The 16,179-nt window shown below is 41.5% G+C and overlaps 1 long non-coding RNA gene across 1 annotated transcript in view; it reads left to right on the top strand.

Annotated features, from left to right (window-relative positions):
- The window catches only part of LOC117511695, a 36,731-nt gene extending 21,245 nt beyond the window's left edge, over positions 1-15,486 (top strand). The window contains exons 2-3 of the long non-coding RNA XR_004561043.1: positions 13,478-13,562; positions 15,475-15,486. This is a non-coding gene — a long non-coding RNA (uncharacterized LOC117511695). The remainder of the gene's footprint in view (positions 1-13,477; positions 13,563-15,474) is intronic.
- The last annotated feature ends 693 nt before the right edge of the window (positions 15,487-16,179 follow it).

The following is a 16,179-nucleotide window of genomic DNA, read 5'->3' as shown; positions in this document are numbered from 1 at the left end:
TCTTTAAAAAAAGCAATAAGCTTTTGGAGAATTATCTTCCCTGTTGTTTGTCCTTCCAGTGGAATTAGGCCCAACAGATCCTCCTTGAAACAGTCACCATTGAAAAACCGCACATACAAACAAAGTTGTGCTATATCAGAGCTGTCAGTTGACTCATCCACAGCCAGCGACATGAATTCAGCTTTCTTCAACTGACTTAGAAGAGTCTCGAAAACGTCTGTGGCTAAAACATCCAGTCGTCTCGCAGCTGTTGTATCTGACAGAGGGATTGACTTGATTGAAGGCATTACCTGCTGTTTTAGGTTGTGCGCTACCACCTCGTTGACGGCAGCTAATATATATTCTTTCACTGTTTTGGAGTCAGTGAACGACATTTTCTTTTTAGCAAGAACCCACACAACACGCAGGCATGCTGCCGTTGTCTTTCTGTTGCAGAGTGCAGCTACGGGAGAAGATTGCAGTGCTTTGCTTGTAGTTCATATTAAGTCCTTTATTTTTATTTGATGAGGATCAGAACCCGGTGGATATTCATTGTCAAAACGGGAGTGAGTCATAATGAAGTGCCTTTGCACGTTACATTCCTTATTCACCGCACAGCAGGCACATAGGATTGCCTTCGGCATTTTCTTCGTGCACATATTCATCAGTCCAGTCATTATTAAATCATCTATTTTCGTTGTCAACTTTACATCTCTTCTCCTTTGAATGCGTCTGTTCTCCTTTGAAGGAAATGGAAAACAAGCTCTGAAGAGTCTGATGAGATGGATGTTAATGATGTATAGTTATAAGTGAAGTTGATTTGTTGATTTGTCTGGCAACTTGCTTCTGACAGATTGTTTGTTGCTGTGACACCACTCTGACCTTCACACGGTTGTATACGCTTCTTTTAGTTCTGTTTAGCACTCTTCTGGTTATTAATTGTATCTACTCTGAACGTTGTTTAACAACAGTCCTGTTGTGAATCGCTAGCGGTTAGCATTCGCTAGTAGGGATGTGAATCGTACAACTACTCATGATTCAATTCGATTCCGATTCTTGGGGTGACGATTCGATTCAAACAGCTCTGAGAAATAGTTATATTACTTAAAAAATGTTTATGTTTAAGAAAATGCAGCTTTACAAGGTTAATCAAGTGATTCTAGATGTAAATTTACTTATCTGCTTTGCTTGTTCAGAGTTGGCTGGCAGTTTAGCGAAGCGCAGGTCAGTAGTCGGCAGAGACCGCTGCTCCGCTCCGTTTAGCTCCGGGTCATAGCGTAGCATGTGGGCTTGCGGAGTTGAAGTGTTTCCGAAGTACTTGACTTTCATTTTGCAGATTTTGCACACTGCATAAGTCATGTCAAGCTCCTTCTTACGGCAGCAAATAATAAATCCAAAATGCGCTCAAACATTTGCCTTCAGAAAAGACGGTGCTGGCTGAATTAGCTCTTGGTCCGCCATGCTAAGCTGCAGCTCACGAATGTTTGAAGCACGCCGGACCCTCCCCTCGCAGGGACGCTGTAGTACGGAAGCTGTTGCCTGACAAACAGTACACGCAGGGAGTAAATAAAATGTTTAAAAAATGCTTTTGAAAAATCGATTCTTGGACAATTTTGGATAGATTCAGAATCGTAATAAATAAGAATCGCGATTCGGACGTGAGTCGGTTTTTTTTTTTTTCCGGCACCCCTATTCGCTAGCGGTTAGCTTTCGCTAGCTAGGTCGACCCCTCCCGTTGTTACTTTTTATAGCTGTTCTTTTTTACCCCGTTTAATACTTCTGTTCGTTTTTTTGCAGTCAAACAGCTGTGAATTTTAAGTAATTCTACTCTTGTGTAAAATCATTAGGAACGGCTAGCATTTCGCTGCGGTTAGCTTGCGTTAGCTATTTCGGACCCCCGTCATCATTTTTTCATTTCCTTTTTTTATACTCCTGTTAGTTAACTGTTTAGTATATTTTATAGCTGCGCTTTTTTTACCTGTTTAATACTTATGTAGTTTTTCAGTGTAACTGCGTGAATTTTTAATTCATTTATTTGGTTTGTGTGAGCCTTAGGATGTGGTTAGCTTATCCATTATTGGTTAGCTCGTGTTTGCTTGGCTACATTCTTGAATTTCTTAGTGGACAAAGTACACTACTAATTCTACTTTACACCCTCCGTAAATCCTGCGTGATGTTGGAAGATAGAGTGGCTCTCTTAGAGAGCCGTGTCCGTAAGTTAGAGCAGCTTCTTAGCTCAGTGGAGTTAGATGTTACGGGCACTCCAGATGAGGTTAGTGTTGGGCCGGCTAGCGAGCCCATTAGCATTAGCTTAGAAACGCCGGCTGTGGAGGACGGCTTTCGGGACTGTGGCTAGGCGGATGAAGCCCCGTAGGGCTTGGTGCCCGGTTGTGGCACCCCGATCACACTCGCGAACTGTGAATCGTTTCTCCCCCTTGGATTTTGCCTGAGTGATTCTCTGAGCCCACAAGTGACTTCCACTCCTGTCTCCATGCCGAAACACCGGACTTTAGTGATAGGGGATTCTATCACTCGCAAAGTCAGGTTACAGACGCCGGCTGATGTTAAACGTATTCCTGGGGCCAGAGCTCCCGACATTGCATCTCATCTTAGGGTGCTGACGCTGCAGAATGGAAGACAGACAAAGGAACATGGCGTGAGGTATAGTCACATAGTTATTCACGTCGGCACCAATGATAACAGGATGAAGCACTCAGAGGTCACAAAAATGGACATAGAGAGGACTTGTGACCTTGCCAGAAAGATGTGTCGGCATCGTTTAATAGTCTCTGATCCTCTCCCCTCCCGGTGTACTGACGAGGCGTTTAGCAGGCTGACATCGTTAAATAGGTGGCTGGCGCAGTTTTGTAGACAGCAAGGCTTTAGCTTTATTGATAACTGGCCTTTGTTCTGGGGCCGTCGTGGCCTGCCTCCACCCTACTGGGGAAGGCGCCACCATCTTGTCTGCGAACATAGATAGAGCTCTACAGGGAGGGTAACATTAGGAATCTACAGTAGAGAAGCTTGAATCTTTGACTGGACTGGGTTGCTTGACGCGAGGATGTTTCGCTTCAAATCGCAGAAGCTTCCTCGGCTAAAATTTCTTGCTCTGGACGTCTGACTTCTGTCTGACTTGTAGAGAGAATAAAACAGAAGCCAACAAAAGCTGGAGTTTTTTAAACCTAACCAGACCCCTCCTACTGAGAGGCAGACTGTTATAGGCTAGTGACTAAACAATAGCTCTAATTAGCAACTATTGTGCTGTAGTCAGCACACCTAAGCTGTCCTTCTAATGATGGGATGGATGCCTTTCTGATGGCTCCCTTGATGGCGTGAATGACTCATTACCATGAACAAAAGACTGAAACTCCTTTGGCCTGAGTACCCCATTGTAAACAGGGGATAAAGTGTGTCTCAGACCCCCTCCCCGGTTAAGGCTGGGTTTCAAACGTTTCACAAAGAATGCCTCCTTGACCCCTCTCTCAAACCATTTCTTCTCTCTGGCTAATATTTTAACTTCCTTGTCCTCAAACGTGTGGTTAGTGTCTTTGAGGTGGAGGTGAACTGCAGACTGAGGTCCACTGGCGCCCTCTCTGTGGTGCTGGTATAGCCTTTGTGTAAAGGTTGCTTTCGTTTCACCTATGTAGTGTTCGTTACAGTTTCCCTGACATCTGATAGAATACACTACATTGCTCTGTTTGTAACTAGGGATCATGTCCTTAGGGTGAACTAATTTCTGTCTCAAGGTGTTAACCGGTTTAAAGTAAACTGGGATTTTGTGCTGTCTGAAGATCCTCTGTAGTTTTTCCCATACCCCTGCTAAATAAGGGAGAGACACTCCTCTTCTTCTTGTCTCCGTCTCCTGTCTATCTGGTCTCTTTGTTCTCTGGGACTTCTGCACTTTGTCCAGGTGATTAGAGACCCTGCAAGGCTTATGACAAATGTGGGTGTGGAATCCATTAGCTTAGCGGGGAATTTAGTGCAGAAAATTCACTATGGTCATAGTGCAGTTTATTTGCCAGGGAGGGAATTTCAACAAGTTGAGACGTGGCCTCTTCCATAGTCCTGTCCATAAAAATCATAGAGGGATATGCTTTCCAAACTTAATACCAATTACTATATGGGATGATGTTGAAATTGAGGATGGCCCAGTGGTTGTTCCAGCAATAGCAAAGATCTTGTGTCTGCTACCTACAACGCGCGTGGAATGTCTGAAACCTAAACCTATTCCTAGGCATCTTATATATGCTACTCTGGAACCACCCCTAAACCCAAACAGTTCAACTGTCAACCCCACTGAGGTCCTTAGACTGGGTCTCATTAACATAAGATCACTGTCCTCAAAATCTTTGTTGATCAATGATCTAATTATTGATCATCACTTAGATATGATTGGGCTATGTGAAACCTGGCTTAAACCTACAGCTGTCCTCCCCTTAAATGAGGCCTGTCCACCAGCATATACATTTAGTCACGTCCCTCGTGATGAGGGCTGTCACAATTATTACAATATTCGTCAATCGCGATTATTTTTCATATTCGCGATTACCGTGAATTATTTATTTATCCACAAAGCATAAAACGACTCAGAATCTGACATCATTGGTGCTGCAGCCTCGCTCTCGTCTTAAGGCAGGACATAACAAGGAGGCTGACGGCCGATTAAAACAGTGCCGCTTATTCAAAAGCCGTCTAAAATGCGGAGCTGTCGGTGTGTGTGTGTCTGTGCCTGTTGTGCGTGCGCGCGGAGTTACAGGCTTGCAGGACTGCGAGGGAGGGGTGGGTGAGGAAGATTCCTGAATGCAGGCGCGACACGTTCAGTGCGCAGCGAGCGCGGAGCAGAGAGAGGATTTTAACCTGAGTGAACATGTTTACAAAACGAAACGTGGAGCTGCCTTTACTTTCTCTCTGAACTTTCTCTAAAGGTGTGATTCTGCCGTTAACGTCCTGTTCACACCATGTGCACGTCGTATGCTGAATTTATGAGATCATGAGATGAAATAAATGGTCAAATATCTTTAAAACATATTTAAAAAATGAGAATATATGAATGAACTGAGCCACAAAAAAAAACAATGTTCAGATGCACAGATCACAAAAAGCAGGTGAGAACTCTGAACTTTAACAGCTGTTATTTTCCAGAAGTATTTATTTGTTCAATCTTGAGCTTAATGCAGTGTTTAAGCACAAAACGTGACTGATGAGGAGAAACAATTTCAGAAATGCAACAGAAACAACCACAATTCAGAAAAAGTTGGGACTGTATGTAAAATGAAGATAAAATAAAAATGTTCCACCATTCCCAGTTCTCCACTCACAGAAGCCAAACGTTCTTCCAGAGTTGTGTAATTATACTACAATAGTAGAATATAAAGAGGGAAAAAAAATAGACGATATATTCGTCAATCGCAATTATTTGTCTGACAATTAATCGTCTCCAAAAATTCCTAATCGTGACAGCCCTACTCGTGATGCGAAGCAAGGCGGGGGTGTTGCTCTTATTTATAAATCTAGCTTTAGCTTATTAGCTGTTGGGGGTTACAAATATCACTCGTTTGAGCATCTGATTCTCTGCTCTGCTCAGGATATTACACATTGCCAAGGTCAGAAGAATAAAAATCAGTCGTATACATTGTCACTGTATATAGGCCTCCTGGCCCATATTCCTGAATTCTTAGATGAATTTGGTGCATTCAGCTCTAACTTGTCAACTAGTGTAGATAACATTCTGATCATTGGTGACTTTAACATTCATATAATAAGCCTTCTGATCCCTCTGCAAATCAATTTATGGAAATGTGGATGCATTAGGATTTCAGTAATGCATTCGGGATTCGACACACATTAGTGGAAATACCCTGGATCTGGTTCTCGCACGTGGTATGCTGTCACGAATATTGACATCATGCCTCTTACATCAGTGGTGTCTGATCACTCACTTATTAAGTTTACAGTTCGCTGCCATGTTTAGTGGAACAACAACCTTATATATCATTACGGTGATGCATCAACTCCTCAACTAAGACTGAACTCGAAGCTAGACTGCCTGATGTCTTAGCTTCACATTTGACAAATACCCAATCAGTAGACAGACTTGTGGATAGTTTAAACTCAGTGCTCAAAACTACACTTGACATGATTGCACCACCTGTGTTAAAATCGCACTCCCCCAAGTCACAGTCACCTTGGTTCAGTGATTATCTGCGTGACCTCCAAGCATAAAGCAAGAGGTCTAGAACGGAAATGGCATCATTCAAAATTAGTTGTATTCCACCTTGCGTGGCATGATGCTATCTTAGACTATAAGCATGCGTTATTGGCTACAAAACAGACTTACTACTCTGATTTGATCAACAAAAACATAACTCAAAGTTCTTGTTCAACATGGTGGCAACACTTATGCATGGACAGCCACCTGTAGTTCGCTCTCCTTTTACAGCACAAGATGTCCTGGATTACTTTGGGAAGAAAATAGAAGACATCAGATTAAACATATCCCGGCATGCCTTAACCCAACCACTACACCCTGCTATTGAGGTGGGCGCTACTACTAAGGTATTACCTAGAGTTACAGAATTTGATAGTATCTCACTAGGCATGCTGACAAAACTCGTAATGTCAACAAAAAGCACAACCTGTTTATTTGATGCTATACCAACAAAACTGTTTAAGGACCTGTGGCCCACTCTTGGCCAACTGTGCTGGAAATTATTAATCTTTCTTTAACTTCTGGATCTGTTCCTAATGTTTCAAATCTGCAGTGATTAAACCATTACTTAAGAAACCTAATCTTGACCCTAGTGTATTGAAAACTATTGGCCGATATCAAATCTATCATTGTTCTTTAAAATTCTGGAAAAGTGGTGTCACAGCAGCTCGTAGACTATCTTACTGAGAATAATCTCTTTGAGCCACTGCAGTCTGCTTTTAGAAAATATCATTCCACAGAGACGTTCTCACTAAACTGTGAATGATCTTCTGCTTACAATGGATTCGGACACCACTATGGTTCTGTTGCTGTTAGATCTCAGTGCTGCATTTGATACAGTGGATCATCATATTCTACTTGATAGGCTGGAAAATCATTTTGAGATTACTGGGAGTGCCCTTGCATGGCTGACGTCATACTTGACCAGTCGTTCTCACTGTGTTTTGTACAGTAACACTACCTCTAACCTTAGTGAAATTTGGGGTTCCACAGGGGTCTGTCTTAGGCCCCCTGCTTTTCTCCCTTTATATAGCACCCCTTGGGCACATATAGCGGCGTTTTGGGAATACCTTTCACTGCTATGCAGATGATACTCAGTTATACATGCCGATAACTGCTGGTAATCTCGTTCACATAAAATTCTTAGAAGATTGCCTTGCAGCAGTGAGAAATTGGATGTCTAGAAATTTCCTAATTTTAAACTCTGATAAGACTGAAATAATGGTTCTTGGTCCAGTGAGACATAGGCATCAATTTGACCAGTTAAAGCTCAGCCTCGGCTCGTGTGTCATACATCACACTGACAAAGTGAGGAACCTTGGGGTAATTTTTGATCCTTCGTTGTCCTTTGGCCTCCACATTAGAAATATTACTAGGACTGCTTTCTTCCACCTGCGAAATATAGCGAAGATTCGTCCCATCCTGTCTATGGCTGATGCTGAGACCCTGATCCATGCATTTATCTCTTCTAGATTGGACTACTGCAATGTTGTATTTCTGGTTACCGCAGTCTAGCATTAGGGGTCTCCAATTAGTGCAAAATGCTGCAGCCAGACGTTTGACACAAAGCAGAAAGTACAACCACATTACACCCATTTTGGCATCCCTTCACTGGCTTCTTGTCCCAGTGAGATCAGATTTTAAGGTTCTGCTACTAACCTATAAAATTATTCATGGACTGGCACCTCCCTACCTAGCTGACCTAATTAAACCTTACGTACCGGCCCGGGCTTTACGTTCTCAGGGTGCAGGACTACTTTGTGTCCCTAAGGTGAATAAGAAGTCTGCGGGTCACAGAGCTTCTCTTATCGTGCCCTGTTCTATGGAATGATCTCCCTGCGTCATAAAACAGTCAGATTCTGTGGAGATTTCAGTCCAGACTTAAGACCCACTTATTTTCCCTTCATATGGCTAGCATACTGGTACAGTTTTGTTTTACGCTTTTTACTCTTTTAATTCATTTATTAGTATTTGGAGCGGGCTGCGGCCTCAACTTTACCTAAATTCTGGGTCTTTTAGTGAAGTTTACAGCTAGTGGCCAGCGATCACCTTAGTATTTCTTTGTTTTTCTTGTTGTTTAATGCTGGCAAATTATACAGTATTTTTTTGTCTTTCTGATGCCTGATTCTGTTTTTTCTCTTTTTTTAAGGTGCAGCTCCATCCAGAGATGGGAGTTGTATTCGTGTTGGCAATCCTCCTGTCCTGTGCACCAATAGCATTTCTTGTGTATTTGTCTGAGAAGTTTTCTGTAAATTATGTTTGTAGCATGGCCCAAGCAGAGGGTCACCCCTTTGAGTCTGGTCTGCTTGAGGTTTCTTCCTCAGAGGGAGTTTTTCCTTACCACTGTTACTCTGGGGGTTGGTAAGGTTAGACCTTGCCTGTGTGATGCGCTTTGAGACAACTCTGTTGTGATTTGGCGCTATATAAATGAAAATAAATTGAAATTATATATATATATTATACACGGTCTGTTTAGCAAAGTATCGTACCTTTTCATTTTTTTCAAAAACTATATGGATTTGATTCATATGTTTTTACGTCAGCCAAGCTTGAACCTTCGTGCGCATGTGTGAGTTTTTCCACGCCTGTCGGTTGCGTCATTTGCCTGTGGGCAGGCTTTGAGTGAGCACTGGTCCACCCTCTCATTGTTTCATTGCGAGGAAATGGCGGAATGATTTGGGCTTTTTTTCCATCAGAATTTTTTTAGAAACCGTTAGAGAGAGGCAGCTGGAAACCATTCGAAAAATTTATCTGGCTTTTGGTGAAAATTTTATGGGCTTCACAGAAAATAAGGAGTGTTACTACAGCTTTAAGGACGGCCCACAATGGCGCACGCCGCGCACGGAGAGTCGTGCCCAACTCTCCACAGTTTCTCTTATACTCACTCGACTGGTAAGCACTGAAAGCCGAGATAGGCATGTCCCAACTTGTCCTCTGACACTCCGAAACGGAGGTGTTCCTTTGTCTCGCTTCATCAGCGAATTGGTCGTGACGCGCGAAGCCTCCGCGCGGCTTTCCATGACAAAATCTCTTGTTAAAAGTGAAATCTGCCGGAAAATGGCTGATGTCCAGCTCTTGTGATAACCAGAGAAATTGCACACGACGGTCCCGGCTCCACACAGCGATCCGTTTAGAAATTATGTGGTGGTTTCTGCCTCTCGATGGTGGCTCGGAGCGCGGCGCGCTATGCACCATTGTGGGCCGTCCTTAAAGTTGTAGTAACACTCCTTATTCTTTGTGAAGCCTGTAAAATTTTCACCGAAAGCCAGATAAATTTTTCGAATGGTTTCCAGCTGCCTGTCTCTAACACTTTCTGAAAAAATTCTGATGGAAAACAAGCCCAAATCATTCCGCAATTTCCTCGCAATGAAACGACGATGAGAGGGGTGGACCAGTGCTCACTCAAAGCCTGCCCACAGGCGAATGACGCAACCGACAGGCGTGGAAAAACTCACGCATGTGCACGAAGGTTCAAGCTTGGCTGACGTAAAAACATGAATCAAATCCATATAGTTTTTGGAAAAAATAAAAAGGTACGATACTTTTCTAACAGACCTCGTATGTATATTTATTATTAACTGAATTATGAGTCTCAGCTGTGTAACTTAGCTAAACTTGGCCAGGGTTATTGTGTACCAGGTACCAGTTCTATGGTTGAAAATTCCCCTAGGCATGGTAGACCATATGGTGGTTGTGCCATACATTGGAACCCCAGACTTCAATGTAAAGTTGAACCTATTGAGTGCCAATCTTCTAGGGTATGTTGCGTTATGGTGTCACATAATAATAATAATACATTTCTCATTGTTAATGTTTACATGCCATATGATAAAGATAATAGGGATGAGACAAATTTCCCTGAGTTTATGGATGTTCTTTGAGGTCAGATGTTTAATAGACAGGCATGAATTTCCCTTTGAATTTCCCTCTGGGATCAATAAGTATCTATCTATCTATCTATGATCCCAGTTTTGTCATATGTAGTGGTGATTTTAATACTGATGTAAGTCAGTCTTCTAGTCAATCAACAGAATTTACCCAGTTTGTCACATCCTATCAGTTTCATCTGTGTCTTGACTTGCCATGTTCAAATGTACCATATACATTTGTAAACAGTAACAATATTTCTTCGGTTATAGATCATTTTGTGATATCCAGCAATCTCAGTGAGTTTGTCGAACAGTATTCTATTGTCGATAACCATCTGTACTCTCATCACTTTCCACTGAGTATTACATTCAATATTGATATTTTGCATAATCATAGTACCAGTAAGGTTCACAAACCTAAGGTATCTTGGAGAAAAGCCTCTAAATCTGATGTTAGTAATTATCTAGCCAAACTAGATGAGTATTTATTCTATTGTCGATAACCATCTGTACTCTGATCACTTTCCACTGAGTATTACATTCAATATTGATATTTTGCGTAATCATAGTACCAATAAGGTTCACAAACCTAAAGTATCTTGGAGGAAAGCCTCTAAATCTTACACTCAACACTCAAAGATCTTTTTCCACATACACAATATCACCATTTCCCTCAAATATTGTTCACAAACCAGTCTAAATCTGTGATAGTGAGCACTTCTCCTTTGCTGAGATAATCCATCTCACCTCACAGGTGTGCCATACCAAGATGCTGATTAGACACCATGATTAGTGCACAGGTGTGCCTTAGACTGTCCACAATAAAAGGCCACTCTGAAAGGTGCAGTTTTGTTTTATTTGGGGGGGGGGGATACCAGTCAGTATCTGGTGTGACCACCATTTGCCTCATGCGGTGCAACACATCTCCTTTGCATAGAGTTGATCAGGTTGTCAATTGTGGCCTGTGGAATGTTGGTCCACGCCTCTTCAATGGCTGTGCGAAGTTGCTGTATATTGGCAGGAACTGGTACACGCTGTCGTATACGCCGGTCCAGAGCATCCCAAACATGCTCAATGGGTGACATGTCCGGTGAGTATGCCGGCCATGCAAGAACTGGGACATTTTCAGCTTCCAAGAATTGTGTACAGATCCTTGCAACATGGGGCCGTGCATTATCCTGCTGCAACATGAGGTGATGTTCTTGGATGTATGGCACAACAATGGGCCTCAGGATCTCGTCACGGTATCTCTGTGCATTCAAAATGCCATCATCGTCCATAACAGACGCCTGCCCATACCATAACCCCACCACCACCGTGGGCCACTCGATCCACAACATTGACATCAGAAAACCGCTCACCCACACGACGCCACACACGCTATCTGCCATCTGCCCTGGACAGTGTAAACTGGGATTCATCCATGAAGAGAACACCTCTCCAACGTGCCAAACGCCAGCGAATGTGAGCATTTGCCCACTCAAGTCGGTTACGACGACGAACTGGAGTCAGGTCCAGACCCCGATGAGGACGACGAGCATGCAGATGAGCTTCCCTGAGACAGTTTCTGATAGTTTGTGCAGAAATTCTTTGGTTATGCAAACCGATTGTTTCAGCAGCTGTCCGAGTGGCTGGTCTCAGACGATCTTGGAGGTGAACAAGCTGGATGTGGAGGTCCTGGGCTGGTGTGGTTACATGTGGTCTGCGGTTGTAAGGCTGGTTGGATGTACTGCCAAATTCTCTGAAACGCCTTTGGAGACGGCTTATGGTAGAGAAATGAACATTCAATACACGAGCAACAGCTCTGGTTGACATTCCTGCTGACAGGAAGGTCAACCAGACAGGTTTTTGCCAATTGCACGCTCCCTCAAATCTTGCGACATCTGTGGCATTGTGCTGTGTGATAAAACTGCACCTTTCAGAGTGGCCTTTTATTGTGGGCAGTCTAAGGCACACCTGTGCACTAATCATGGTGTCTAATCAGCATCTTGATATGGCACACCTGTGAGGTGGGATGGATTATCTCAGCAAAGGAGAAGTGCTCACTATCACAGATTTAGACTGGTCTGTGAACAATATTTGAGGGAAATGGTGATATTGTGTATGTGGAAAAAGTTTTAGATCTTTGAGTTCATCTCATACAAAATGGGAGCAAAACCAAAAGTGCTGCGTTTTTATTTTTGTTGAGTGTATGTTAGTAATTATCTAGCCAAACTAGATGAGTATTTGTCTGATTTATTCATAGATCCATCTCTATTTATCTGTGATGATGTACATTGTGCAATACATAAGAATCCTATCTGTGATGTTTACACTCAGGTGATTGAGGCTTGCCTAGATGATGCTGATTTATGTATTCCTCAAACTAGAGCTAGAAAAAGTGTACACCTGGTTGGAATGAGTATGCAGAAGAACTGAAGCAAGTTTCACTGCAGTGTCATAGGTTGTGGAAGCAAGCAGGGTGTCCTGAGCAGGATGAGCTAGCTGATAATAGGAGAGTAGCTAGGTGTAATTATTACAATGTTGTTAAACAACTTAAATGTGATAATGATAAGATCAGGTTTGAGAAAATGGCAAAAGCCATGATAAATAATAATCACTGTAACTTGTGGCATGAGGTGAAAAAAAAAATGAAGGGCCAGTTTAATTATCAGCCTTCCTGTGTTGATAATTGTACAAATGAAGATGATGATGATGAAGATATCTGTGATGTTTTTGCTAACAAATACAGTAAGCTATACAATAGTGTACCATATGATGATCATGAGATGTTTGTCTTAAAATCTAATATTGATGAACTGTGTAGTAAAAACTCTTTATGCAGATATGTGGTGCATACCAATGATGTGATGAAAGCTGTGAGTAAGTTAAAATCTGGGAAGGATGATGGCTATGAAGGCCTTTACTCAGACCATATCATCAATGGTAGCAAAAAATTGTTTACATATTTGAGTTTATTGTGCACAGCTATGTTAACACATGGACTAGCTCCCAGCTCTGTGTTATTAGCAACTATTGTTCCTATTCCAAAGAACAAGCGTAAATCTCTGTCAGATTCAGATAATTATAGATCTATTGACCTCTGTCATTGCCAGCAAAGGTTATGTTACAAAGTACTGAGTTGAACCTTTTGTTATTGACCACCATAATTTACAAATAAATTCTTTAAAAATCCTACAATGTGATTTCCTAGATTTTTTTTTTTCTCATGTTGTCTCTCACAGTTGAAGTGTACCTATGTTGAAAATTACAGGCGTCTCATCTTTCTGTGTAGGAGAACTTGCACAATCAGGGACTGACTAAATACCTTTTTACCCCACTGTACCTTTCCTATTATGATGCTTTAACAAAACTGCAGTGAAACTTTGTAACTCTTGTTGTTGTTGCTGTTAACCCAGCTTTGCTAAATTTTTTCATCAAGGTGAAGCATCCATGGACCAGTGCAGTCCTGACTTTGTGCCTTCTGTGTTTCCATGCATGAATGTTCAACAGAACTACAAGAAAAAGTAAGAAAAGTAAATTCATAAGTGTTGTTTTCTCATAGCATGAATTGATAGTCATCAACTGATACCACACATTGCAGACTGTTATCCAGTCTGTGTGCGTGTGTTGCTCACAATCGAAAAACAGCAAAAATGTGAATGGTGCACTTCAGAATGCAAGCCTGTCCAGAATCACCACTCTTAGCTTCATAGTGGAGTAGAGTGGAGAAGGATTTTCTTTCACCAAAACAGATCAAATCTAGGCTGGCATCTCAGATGTACCTTCTGGCCGTTTGTAGCTAAACATTCAGGTCTTCTTTTTAAGAAAATCCTCTTCTATACCACTTCATCATGAAGCTGTATAACTGGTGATACAAAATGAAAAGCTTTCACTGTGCACTATTTCCACATAGGCCTATAACTTCTTCAAGGTTGTCTGGGTGTCTTGGTGGCTTTTCTCACTCTTCTCCTTCTTGCACAGTCGCTCAGTTTTTGAAAACTGTCTACTCCATGCAGATTTACCATAGAGTGTCATACTGTTTATGATTCTTCGTAATTGATGTAAATAAAGTCCAAGACATATTCATTGGCAGCTTTACCATCAGAGAGCTTTACCATCGTGAGCCCCCTGACAATGAAAATCCGACGAGGGGGCTGGACCACTCCTCCCACAAGGCGTGCTCATAGGCGAATGATGCAACCGACAGGCGTGGAAAAACTCACGCATGCGCACGAAGGTTCAAGCTTGGCTGCCGTAAAAACATATGAATCAAATCCATATGGTTTTTGAAAAAAAATAATAAGGTCGGATACTTTTCTAATAGACCTCGTATTCTCTGAAAAATGGCCAAAAAATGTAGAATTCTGCCAGGGTATGTTATATTTTGAGCACAACTGTATGTAGCACAATATTTACCTTGTCTGGTTGGAAACATAGAGACCAAAGCACATTTTCCGTAAACCACCTGCTGCTATCAAATGTCACATTGCAATTCAAAGATGTGAATGATGTTCTGAGGAATACAGGAAGTCAACTTGGCACCAAGTTATTCCAAGCAGAAATATATTAATTTGTAATAAAGGAATAAAACATTACATCAATAAGTGGTTACCATTATTTCAGATAAATAATTCTTTTCCGGAATGTTTAAATAATGGGTTTCATTCCTTGAACTGATTCTAAGCCTTGTTATTAAAAAAAATAACAACCCACACTAGGAAACCTTCATAGCTCTTACTGTCTCAGGAGAGCCAACACCATCCGAAAGGACTCATCCCACCCTGGCCACACTCTGTTTGAGTTTCTGCCAACGGTACAGGGCCATTAAAGCAAGTACAAATAGACTGAAAAACAGTTTCTACCCAGCTGCTGTTAAAGCTATGAATACCGCTGGAACAAAATAGCCAGGTCACATGCCACACTGGCAATGAGTGCAATATTTGTTTATGTGCAATATCCACTGCCACTGAAATGTCCACAGTTTTGTACATACTTTTTCTTTTTTTATATATGCAGTCTCTTATTTTTTTTTTTATTTATTTTTTTTTACTGCTGTCTTCTTACAATTTTTTTCTTTTTTAATTTGTACTCTGGACATATTCTTTCATTCAGTTTATTTTTCTTTTCTTCTCCAGACCTTTCAAGTCTGCACATGGTTTACTTAGGTTTATGTTTGCACCTTACCTTTCGTTGTACTGGTTACAATGACAATAAAGTATCTGTAAGTATCTTGTGAGTCGTGAACTTTCATTTGCTCCTTGCTGCGGTCTGTGTGGATAAGCACTGGGTTGAGGGGTGTCAGCCTGCCCAGGAGTTGGTTTGTCTTCTGTCTTTATTGGATATCGAGAACAATTTAGGTTTTTATTTTACTACTTCAGTGAGTAAATGCTTGTTGTGATCATTGATGGTGCTCTCAATTTACATGTTTCCTCAAAGGTTTTCACGCCATAAAAAAAGAGGTAGGCCGCGTAGTCAGAAGTCAGAAGGGCAAAGACCTCAACCGCGAGTGGGTTCTCCAGTGGCCTGTGAGAGTTCTGTTTCAATGGAAATTCGAAACACTGAAGAGACACGGTCACCATCAACAACATCCATTCCAATGGTAAGAGTGGCTAATTTGTTTTCATATTTATGTGATATGTTAGGAAAAAAACATGAAGTTGTATAGTTTGTGAAAGTCAACAAGGGGTCTAACTAGTTTTTGGCTAGCACCAACATCCGGTCTTATTAATTAAAGCAAATGTGTAAATGGTAAATAATGCAGTTCCTTGAATGGCTACTTTAGTTTCTGTAGCTAGTGACCCCCTTCATGAAAACTGCACAGCAAAGTGAATTTTTTTTATAACTCAAGTTGTAAGTTTGTAAATTATTAGGGGCCTGAGCACATTGAGTGTGCACCTTGTTTGTGCTGGGCATACTGAGCCCACATTCCAGGGAGCAGCTAGCAGAGGTTGCTTGCTGGTGGCATACAGTGCTGTGAAAAAGTGTTTGCTCCCTTGACCCTTTACATGTTAGATTTTTATTAGGACATCAAAAACAAAACAAAAATTCAGACCTTGTATATTAGAATTTCCAAAATCATGCTCTTTAAACTCTCAGTGAAAGTAAATCTCTACAGTTTAATATAAATTAATTAAAAATCTA

This window comes from Thalassophryne amazonica, chromosome 6, assembly GCF_902500255.1.
Source record: "Thalassophryne amazonica chromosome 6, fThaAma1.1, whole genome shotgun sequence".
In the NCBI taxonomy this organism is placed as follows: Eukaryota; Metazoa; Chordata; class Actinopteri; order Batrachoidiformes; family Batrachoididae; genus Thalassophryne; species Thalassophryne amazonica.
Note: the sequence above shows the minus strand (reverse complement) of the source record. Positions and strands in the feature narration are given on the sequence as shown.